This window comes from Heloderma suspectum, chromosome 6 (genome assembly GCF_057233095.1).
Source record: "Heloderma suspectum isolate Gila_16-S chromosome 6, 16-S_ref, whole genome shotgun sequence".
Classification (NCBI taxonomy): domain Eukaryota; kingdom Metazoa; phylum Chordata; class Lepidosauria; order Squamata; family Helodermatidae; genus Heloderma; species Heloderma suspectum.
This window is the reverse complement of record NC_139463.1, coordinates 64,268,795-64,279,765: the sequence shown is the minus strand read 5'-3', so window position 1 is coordinate 64,279,765 and position 10,971 is coordinate 64,268,795. Positions and strand designations below refer to the sequence as shown.

At 44.6% G+C, this 10,971-nt stretch overlaps 1 protein-coding gene across 2 annotated transcripts in view; it reads left to right on the top strand.

The window, feature by feature from the left end:
• Nucleotides 1-279: 279 nt before the first annotated feature.
• Nucleotides 280-10,971, top strand: part of TNS4 (tensin 4) — a 48,019-nt gene continuing 37,327 nt past the window's right edge. Inside the window, exons 1-2 of one of the 2 annotated variants that reach the window (XM_084804587.1) lie at nt 310-412; nt 10,143-10,259. The gene's annotated coding sequence lies outside the window, so the exon portion shown is untranslated. Of the gene's footprint in view, nt 413-10,142; nt 10,260-10,971 lie in introns of both variants that reach the window. The other variant, XM_084804586.1, reaches the window with a different exon arrangement.

Here is a 10,971-nt window from a genome sequence, read left to right as displayed (position 1 = left end):
GCGGACTGAAAAGATTATTCTCTCCCTCTCCTTTACTAGAAATCCAGATGAGCCCAGCCCTATTTCGATCATCCAGATTCACTTCTCCATTTCTGCTTATTAATTTCCGTGGTGTAGTATGCGAGCTTTTGTCTTCCACATAACTTCAAGCTATGAGTTGTGGAGGAGGGCGTCTGCTTGGCTGGTCGCCAGCTTGCACAGTCAGCTCCTTCAGCTTTTTCACCACCCCTGGACATGGGCTGAGAGACACGCCTAACAGAATGCAGGTGTGGCTGCCATGAGCTCACCTGGCATAGGCGGGACAAGGCTACCGTTAAAGCAACAGCACCCTAAAGGCACTGAGATCTGCTCACACTTTCCTGCTGCCACACTTCCAAGACTGAGCACATTAGAGAAAACAGCTGCAATTTAGGTAACAGGAGAAAATGTTTCTCTTTTTTCTTTCTATTTCCCCATTTGTGTTCCCCTCTCTTCATCGATGGTTGCCACATTTTCTAGTATTGTGTATTTAACCAAAATTGTGTAATTTCTGTCCTAGTATGATATGTAATACTAATTTCTGATGAACTGGAATATAAATGGTGGGATCCTTTTTTTGGAGGGGTGTGTGTGTTGCTGGGGGAAAGGAATCTGAAACCATCTTTGGGGAGGATGGTTTAGCTCCAGAAGTCTAGAATACTGTGCTTACAAAAATAACACCCTGGTGAATCCTTCTATTTCTAGGGCACTCAGATTCTTAATTATATGTGCATCATGCAAAACTTACCTGGAAATCCTAATCAAGAGCCTTCTGGACTCTTATACTAAGCTATTCCTGAACAAGCAGGTGGTATTGACATGGGGGGGGGGGAGATGACACTTAGTTTGTGGAACATCTGGATAACATGGGCTGATGTGTAGAGGAACAGTTAAGTGTGTTTCTGCTTTTGATTTGAATATGTGGATCATCCTGCTTATTGCTGGACTGGGTGACCCCAGATGCCTGTCCTGTGTCTCAAAAACCTGGGGTGCTTCCACACTAGGCATGTAATGTAGCATCATCTTACCATCCTTTCTTCACTCATTTTTTAGGGGGGATCCACCATCACCGGCTCATCATAGTGTATTTTCCTTGTGGTTTTCCCAACTTTTCTCAGACCACAGAAAGTTCAACTCCTTTTTCACAAAAGTAGTGCAAACTGCAGAGGTGTAGAAGTCCTTAGAGGTGCTTTTCGATCTTTTTTAAAGGGAAGGGTTTTGATGGGGGCAGCAATGTACTGGGGCAGCCAGGCACAGCTCAGCACATGTTCACTATAAGCTTTGCGATGGGGCACCATTTAAAAGATTATTTTTAAAAAAAACCTTTCTGGTCACTGTGATTAGCCATCTAGTGAAAATGGTGGTGACTGGAAAGGTTTTTAAATCTTTTTTTTTTTTTAATCACATTATAGCATTATACCATGATAACACTTTTTCATCTAAGGGGTATCTCACTAATATTGTAATTTTTTTTAAAAAAAAAAATGTAGCTCGAAAAGCATTTTAATGCTAATTAAAAGATCAGTTTTTTAAGTGATAAAATGACACCCAGCACAAAGGTTATAGTGGATGTGCACTGAATGGCCACTCAGGTGAATTGTACCTTCCCCTTTTCTTTCCCCACCCACAGCAGGTATGTCTGCTGTGGATGGAGCGTAGTGGGATGTACACATAGAAAAAGTGCAATGCTCCCAATGGCATGGAAAGTGTCAGTTATAGTGCCACTTGTAGCTTACAGTGGAAAAGCAATTATTGGGTCACGGTAGGAGCCAGCTGTCTGGAAGCAGCCCTGGTCAGTCAAACATCAGGAACCATGTGCAATTCTCAAGAAGCACAGGGGTGACTCTGAAGGTGCTCCCTGACTCAGGGCTCCTAAAAGTACCAATAAAAGGGCTTTATGCAGCTATACTAGGCATCTCTATACCAGCCTAAAATCCTGCATTTAAAATGGGGCTTTCTGCTTCTGTTTTAAATTCAGGATCACAACAACTCCCTTTTTCACCTGCTTCCTTTCCGCCACCTTTTTGCCCCTCCTGCTCCCCGAATCTGAGTCTTCCATTATCTTTCATTAAGCTCGCGCCTCTTCTCGCCGCTATTACTCTTTTCACAGAGGGAACTCCAGCAGAACACAACGGGGTAATTTGATAGCTCATGATCTGCGATATGTTTAAAAACGGAACAAAGGGCATTTAGTGCAGAATATGCTTTGAATGATCACGGTGGCATGTAAAGAGCCCGCAAATTTCCGTGAAGGAGCAATCTCAACTGCAGGATAAAAGCTCCATGTGAAGGAGCCCCCTGTCTACCCCTCCTTAACAGATTTTTTTGTGACAAGAAGAAGTGATGAGAAAACATGGGAGGCTTACAAATGGAAGACAATGTCACCTGGACCCCCCTGTAAAATTCCGTGAATGAGGCAGAGCAATTGCACAATAAAAGCCTCTCCCGGAGTCACCCAGAGACAGTTCAGAAAAGACATTCCTGAGTCTTTGCATTCTTCCAGATGCTGCAGTAATGTGTGGGGGCTCTGGACGAATCAACTTGAGTCAAAAATGCAATGTGCGGGTGAGACTCACACCACTGAAAGTGCTGTAGGGAGGAAATCATTGGGAAAGGAAAGACAGTGGTCGTGGTTGCTCTGGCTCTCCACCACCATTGCGAAGAATTCGGGGATAAGAAAGAACCAAGAGGACCAGCTAGCCTAGGGCGAGGAAAAGACAACTCTTTGTAAGGCAATATTCTATACATCTAAATCGGGATGAGCAAATTCAGAGGGTCCAGAGACCAATTTCCCACTCCCGGAACCCATCATGCTGCCAAAATTCAGTGCCAATTCAGTGTTGGTGACTTGGGTGGCGAGGGCCACAAAAAAGGCCACAGGAACCACATGCAGGTTGAGGGCTGCATGTTGCCCATCCCTGATCTAAATGATCCCTGATGCTTCACCACCCTTTCCTGAAAAGGCCCAAGGAAGAGCTTCCAGAACCTCTTCAGGCAGCTATTAGCTGACAAGCAGTTAAGATTCTAAATTCTTCCTAATGACCTAAATCCACCTCCCTGTGATCGAAATCATTGTAGGTTGGCCTGTCCTTACTGGATAGGATGAACAATCTCTCCTAAGATCTAAATATTTCAAAGCAGTCTTCTGGGATGAAGCGGAACCCGCCTTCTCATCAATATGTGAACCGCTTACAGATTTTAATACACTAAGAGGTATAAAAGTATTATAATAAATTAAAGAAGTGGTACTGAGCACAAGATCAAATGTATCATTAGAAGGCCTAATACTAGGGTCCATTCCACCCATACAGAAAGTGGACCTTTATGCAGGCTTATGATTCTATGAGTGACCCATTACATAAATAGAAGGTTGTAGGACTACTGAAAATCAAAGCCAGGACAGGGGAAATTGAATGAAAGGGCAACAGACAAGGAGCCAATCTACATTACAATTTTAAACTGGTTTTAAACTGGTTTATCTAAAGGGATCCTGCAGTTTCATGAGGGTACTGAGAATTCCTAGAGCTACAATTCCCAGAATTCCTGTATTTGGTAGCTGTAATCACTAAAAACAGGTTTGAAACAGGTTTGAAACCAGTTTAAAGTTGTAATCTAGATTGCCCCAAGAATGCAGTTAAAAGGCATCCTGGTGTCTTTTGGATATGGGCCAATAGGTTTCAGTACAAACTCTGGATGCTCTTGAACACAGTACCCCTGCATACACATTCTCATCTAACGTTGATGTAGAGTTGAGATGGCCACTTCCATATTGCCAAAAAAAGAGGAAATGCATTCCCCCGAAATAGGACAAAAGAAGATACAGGTTTGCATGAAAATGTGTGTACACTAATTTATATGTATAGATGCACATTTAGAAAAAATGACTATACTTCAAATAGAAATATAATGCATCTCACCACAGTGGGAAAGACTGAGGCCGGAAGACCTGTGTGCTTGCTGCTCCATTTGCTGTCCTGGTGCGAACTTTTGATGGGCACCTTCAAGGTTCCTGCTTACCATTATGATGTTTCTTTATTTTTAAACCAGACTTCCACTAGATAGCCCTTCAAACAAAAGACACCGTCAATAGATGGATGTTCTCTGTAAACGAGGACACATGGCCACCCTACCCACAACTGGGGACGATATTTGTTCAGATCTGTCTTTAGTTGTTCTTCTCTTTTGCTCTTCCCTCTTCAAAGTTGAGCTGCAAAGGCAAGCAGGCCTATATTTCCTGATCCTAGAAGTAATGTGGAAGGGAAGGTTGGATCACGGATGACACGTGTCTTAGTCATCAGTGGGTTCCTGTGTGGCTCATCTGGATTAAGAGGGTGTGCTGGTGAGATTGAGGGATACAGTTGCCACAGTTACTGAGGCTGTTTGTTTTGACTGAAGTAATAATGAGCTACGTTATCAGCAACACCGTCTAATGTTAATATGCCTCCAAAGCACTCAGCGCTCTCTCTCTCTCTCTTGCTATGGGGTGGGGGGGCAGGAAGATTGTTTGTAGGCCGGCCCTACCATTATGCAGAGTGAGGCAGTTGCCTCAGGGCACTGACTTTGGGTGTTTTGAAAGAACAGCAGCTTGTTAGCTATTGAAGGTGCAATCCTATGCATATTTAGACAGAAAAAAGGTCCTACAACTCCCAGCATTCCACAGCTAGTTATGCTGGCTGGCGAATGCTGGGAGTTGTAGGACTTTTAACATACCTAGGATTGGGCCCTTGATTTATTAACTATGCTCGGGGGGGGGGGCACCTCAGGCAGCAAAATGTCTTGAGTGAGCCCTGTGTAAAGGAAGGACAGGCCCAGAGATATCTATCTATCTATCTATCTATCTATCTATCTATCTATCTATCTATCTAAGCATTTTTATCTTACATTTAATGTTGAGGTGGCTCACAATAAACTTTAGCCTGGTACCTACTTTAAAACAAAAAACCCTGACCATGTCAGCTCAAGCAAATCACTACAAGTCAGACCATTAGAGAGAGCTAGTCTAGCACTGCAGCTAAAAGTGCAAGCTGGGAAGTTTCTAGCTGAAATCTCACCTCATCTTAGGCCTCATCTGGAGTCCTGTGTCCAGTTCTGGGCACCACACTTTAAGAAGGATGCAGACAAACTGGAGAGGGTTCAGAGGAGGGCAACAAAGATGATCAGGGGACTGGAAACAAAGCCCTATGAAGAGAGACTGAAAGAACTGGGCATGTTTAGCCGTGAGAAGAGAAGAATGAGGGGAAGATATGATAGCACTCTTCAAGTACTTGAAAGGTTGTCACAGAGAAGAAGGCCAGGATCTCTTCTTGATCATCCCAGAGTGCAGGACAATGAATAATGGGCTCAAGTTACAGGAAGCCAGATTCTGGCTGAACATCAGGAAAAACGTCCTGACTGTTAGAGCAATACGACAATGGAACCCATTCCCTAGGGAGGTGGTGGGCTCTCCCACACTGGAGGCATTCAAGACGAGGCTGGACAGCCATCTGTCAGGGATGCTCTGACTTGGATTCCTGCATTGAGCAGGGGGTTGGACTCGATGGTCTTGTAGGCCCCTTCCAACCCTACTGTTCTATGATTCTATGAGTCTATTATCTCTGAACTCACTTGGTGGCTTTAGTTGAGCCACCACTCTCTCACCTTCCGCCTTCTTATCTGCACGATAAAGATAATAATACTGGCCTGTCTTATAGGGCTATTGTAAGGTTACCTGAGATAACATCTGTGAAGCATACTCAGCATTTATAAATATGCTGCATAAGTGCTCATAATTTAAAGAGATCAAAGGACCTGAGCTCCCATTGAACCCATCTTGGCTGTAAAGTTACCAGACACTAACTGAATTGCCACGCGTGTGTCTTGGGACATGCTGCACTAGCAAAACTTGGTGTGGTTTTGGTTTGCTCAGTCAAATGTAGCTGATAGGATGTGCGGTATTAACAGAATCCTTGTGCGGATGTTTGCAGTGTGTATCTATGGACAGTGGTGGTAAGTTTTGGACCGGATCTCCTGGCCTTGACCTCTACACATTCAAAAGCTGATGTGCATGCATCCTACTGCATATGGGGAGTAGGCACTGATTGTGCCACCTGTAAGCCACAAAAATGGAGGGTACAGCTTTCTCCAGCTGCTCCCAACCTAGTACCCCCCCAGAGGTGTTGGACTGCAACTCCCATCAGCAGTCGGACACATCTGGAGAGTCCAAGGTTCGGCTTATGAAATTGGAGTACGTGCATGGTGAGATGTACATGTGTAGGCCTTGTGTTGATGAGGCCTTAACATTTAAGGCTTAAACAAATGGCAGTCAGGGGACTGGCCCGTAGGCACAGCCTCAACACTCCCTTCCTTGTGTTCATCTGTACACACTTGGAACTTTCCAAGAGGGAGCCAGTGTGGTGTAGTGGTTAGAGTGTCAGGCTAGCATTGAGGGCACTGAGGGCTCAGCTATGACACCAACTGGGTGACCTTGGGTCACTCACCAGCTGCCTATATTAAAGAAAAAACCCACAGTCCTCCTATTGTGGATCCTTTCTGCATTTACAGCAGTGACCATGTGATTGCTGAGAGGGGAAGTTTTTAATTTTCAAAGTTCCATAGAACTCAATGAAACAGCACCATCTAGTGGCTGTTTCAATACTGCAACAATCCAACGTATTTTAATACCTCGTTATTTCCGGATCTATTTGACATGGAATAACCAGGAAATACCTCTGGATGTGCCCTGGAGGTTGACGACATCATGAAAAGGACCCGCAAGCTTCCATGAGTGAGCCATCTCAATAGCAGGATAAAACCTCCATGTGAAGAAGCCCACCGTCTCTCTAACGTACCTCACAGGGTTTTTGGAGGATAAAAATGTGGGAGGGGAAGCTATAAACACTGACTCAAGCTCCTTGAAGGAGAGGCAGGATATAAATAAACTTTCTCTGCATAGGGTTAGGTTTTGCCTCATGATTTGCACCCTACTTACTTTCCTTAGCTCTTTATCTTCTTTTCGAAACTACTTGTATTACAAAGCCAAGATTCTGTTTTCTTTCTTTCTTTGCTCTCCATTCCCTACTTGTGGAACACTCTTCTTCCTAGCATATGCACCGCTCCATCTCTTCCTATTTTTAAACAGCACCTGCTCTTTATAATTGCTTTTCCAAGTTAAGGAGTTATTTTGGCCTACAGCTTCCTCCTTCCTTTAGTTTCTTTCTCTCCCCCTCCCTTACTGTCTATCTATACTAGATCTGCGTGCCTACAGGCAGGGCTTGTCTCCTTTTAACTTTTGATCTGAACGGTGCTTAATTTTTAAAAGCTATAGAAAATTATGTTATTATTACCTCAGGGGTTCTTAATCTGAAAATTGCTATCAACCTGAGCATCAGCAGAGGTTATCTGGACAAACATCTCAGAACCAAGGTTTTGTCCAGGCCTTCTTCCTCCACTTTCATTAGAATCTTCATTAAAAAAAATATTGTGCACACATCCACATCTTCAAGTCTTCACCAATGCAGACCTCTTCTCAGTGTCCCTTCTTCTCTCCCCCCACCCCCCACCCAGGATGAGATGCTGAGGCAGGGGGTGGAACCTTCCTCTTCCCACTAGCCATGACTTAGATGGGCTGGATGCCTTGTCTCACCCATCTACACTGGATTTGTAAGGGTGTCTGAATCCCAGGGCCCCCATCCTCCCATCCTAGTTGGGGGCCCAAAGGGTAATGATAGCATTGTGCACTCTCCACTTCCTGGAGCAGTCGGAAATTTCAGTGGCAATGCCAACTGGGCTTGGTGTTCTTTGGATCTGACCACAGTGGAGATTTCACAACTTCGTAATATTTTGCTTTATTTACAGATATACAGATAGCACTTAAGAGCCTTTCAACATGAGGCTTTTATTGTGTGCTTGTGACTGCTCACTCACAGTCATTTGTGGGTCCTTTACATGATGTCATCCTCCTCCAGAGGATGCTTTGTAACCCGTGCTTTGTAACCATTATTGGGGGGGGGGGAGGTCCCTAGCGAGGAAAGTGTGGTTTTTTTTCTGGATGGTGTTACAGAACCCTTGTGTAATTGCACAATTCTGCTATATCACAGTGCCGCCTAGTGGTTGTGAAATGGAACATATAGAAAGGCAGAGAAAGAAAACCCCCAGAAAAAAACACATGTAAAGGAGCCGATCATAATCCTGCAGAGAATCCAGAAGCAGAAGCCTCAGTAAAGGTGCAGATTAAAAGCCTCATGTAGAAAAGCCATAAGTGGAGGCAAAGAGGCACTCCTACAAGATAGCAGATCTCCTACCTGAGCCTTATGCAACCTGGTTCCATCCAAATGTGTTGGACTGCAACTCCTACCATCCCCAGCCAACATAGCCAATGGCCTGTTGACTCACAATGATGGGAGTTGCACTCAAACACATCCGGAGAGCACCAGGTTGGGGGACCCTGCCGTACCCCATATCAGATCCCCAGAAAGATGTTCTGGACTGCCCAGCATACCTTCAGCCTACAATTCGCTCTTTCTCTGCATCTCTCTCTCTTCCAAGCAAATACTAGGAGAAACTTCGTCATGGAAAAAGCTGTTTGGCAGTGGAACAGACTACCAAGAGAGGTGGTGGGCTCTCTTTGCTGGAGGTATTTAAGCAGAGGCTGAATGGGCATCTCTTGGTGATGCTGTAGTTGCATCCTGTGTTCAGCATGGGTTTGGACTAGATGACCTCCAAGGTCCCTTCTAACTCTTAACATTCTGTGAGTCTATGAAACTGGTGTCTTTACAGACACACAAACACCTGACATCTGACCCTCCCCACATCTGAAGAGGTGTCACCCTCCTGGAGCTCTATTTGCATTCAAAAACTGCAAAGAGTTTCCGAACGATCACCATTAGTTCCAACTTAGGAAACATCAACCAGCCATCCTGGGCTATTAACTGGAAATCTACCAGACTAAAGAACAGACAGCCAGCAGCCTAGCAATAGTTTCCTGTATAGGGGCTTATGGAGGGGGTCAAAAAGATTATCTTCTATCACCAGTATCTGATTAAAAAATGAATAAATAAATCTGCAGGCCTTTGCAGGCAGGACGTTGCATGCAACTGTGGAAGATTATTGGTATTGGGTGTGTGTGTGTGCACAAGATGGGCTAAGTTTGAAAGGGACAAGTTCAAAATGTTTGAGAATCTTTTTTTTTCCTGTTTGTGTGCCCTCGCCTATTTAGCACTATACAAAGTGGCACCATGCCCATCCCGCAAAGGGAAAGTATTAGAGGAGGTGGAAAGTCATTGAAAGGCATTGACTTGGTTCACACAATCATTTTCAGTCCTGGTGGCTTAAATAAGCCACTGTGGTTTGCGGCATGCACCAGGCGCCCACGGACACCCATCCCATAATCCAAACCCCACTCATGGGTCATTGTATCATCTGAACCCAGCAAGGGTGGGCTGTTGGCATGATTAACAATCCACCCACAACCCCAAACAGCCCATGTTTCCTAGGAGGGTTGTTAACCATGCCAACAACTCACCCTTGCTGGGTTCAGATGACACAATAACCTATGAGTGGGGGTTGGGTTATGGAACGGGCATCCACAGACACCGGCGTGTGCTGCAAACCACGGTGACGTATTTAAACCACAGTGGCTGAAAATGATTGTGTGAACCAGCCCGTTGTGTACATTTCCTTTTGAGGGAAAGGAGGACAGGAAGGAGTCATTTATTCATGTCCAATGTTTATGTAATTCCTAGGGTGCAACGTCCTGGCTATTTTTCAAGGCTTCGCATCTACCTCTCCCATCAGCCTTGAGGGCAGTTAGTCAGTGCTTGCTAGACATGACGTGTGGCAGCAGTTGCAGATCTTAGTTTCTCCACCCTAAGCTTGAGCTATAACTCAGCCTGCCACCAATTTGTCTTCTTCAGAAGGGCATGCTTCAGTCGCCGATAAAAGGTTTAAAGTATCTTAAGGTGACTTGTGCAAAGTTGCCATGGGGTGTGCCAGAGATCAACAGGGCAAGTAGGCAAACCAAGAAATCTATACTGTGGAAATGTATGATAGTTGTTCAGACCATCTGTGCCTCTGTTTTCCTGTCTGCACTATGGGTATGTATGTCGATGTGATTGCCTATTCTTTTTTCACTGCTGTTTCTTTTTCAGCACCTCCAAGAGCTGCTGTTTGATCTCTGTGCCTGTGATTAAAGCCCTTCTGCATCCTCTGTCTACCTTTTGTCTAGACTGCTATAACATAGCCTCTGATGGATTTTATTGACCAAGGTCAGTCTTGATTTCTCTGCTGCTTCTCCCTGGTACAGCACATATTTACCTTTGGTCTTTTGGGTTTACCACTGGAGGTAGTACAGTCTAAATTTCTTAGGGCCATTCTCCAAGTTCCTTACCATGTTCAACACAACGCCCTGTGACTGGAGACCGGCCTTCAGAAGGTCAAAACTAGAGCTTGGCTCGCTATCTTCAATTTTTGACTGAAAATACTTTTTTCCAACTGGTTTAGGATCCGCTAATTCTACAAGATGATTTTCAGTCAGTCTGGAAGCAAACCCTGCCTCAAAAGCTCCAGACATTTGGACTCCCCTGGGGCTACCTTACTGCTCTGGGATCTGAGAAGGCCAGAGTGGTCCTCAAACAACGTGTTGCAGATGTTGAACACCAACATGACTGAAGCCTAACCTCAAACCACATTTTAACTGACAGAGCATTCTGCCCAAATAAGCCAGGAAACCATCTATCCATGATTCTGGTCCAGAATCATTGTAGAGCCTTTACACTGGCATGCTTCAATGTCTTCCCCTCAGCAGTTCTGGAAGGAAGATATAGTAAAAACCCCTACCATGAACACAGGTGCCCCTGTGACTCTGGAGAGGTCAAATCGTTGACTCATGTTTTTCTGTATTGCTCCTTTTACTGTGACCAATGCAGAATTTTTTATTGATCCTCATTTATTCAAACTGCCACGTCATTCAGATTTTTT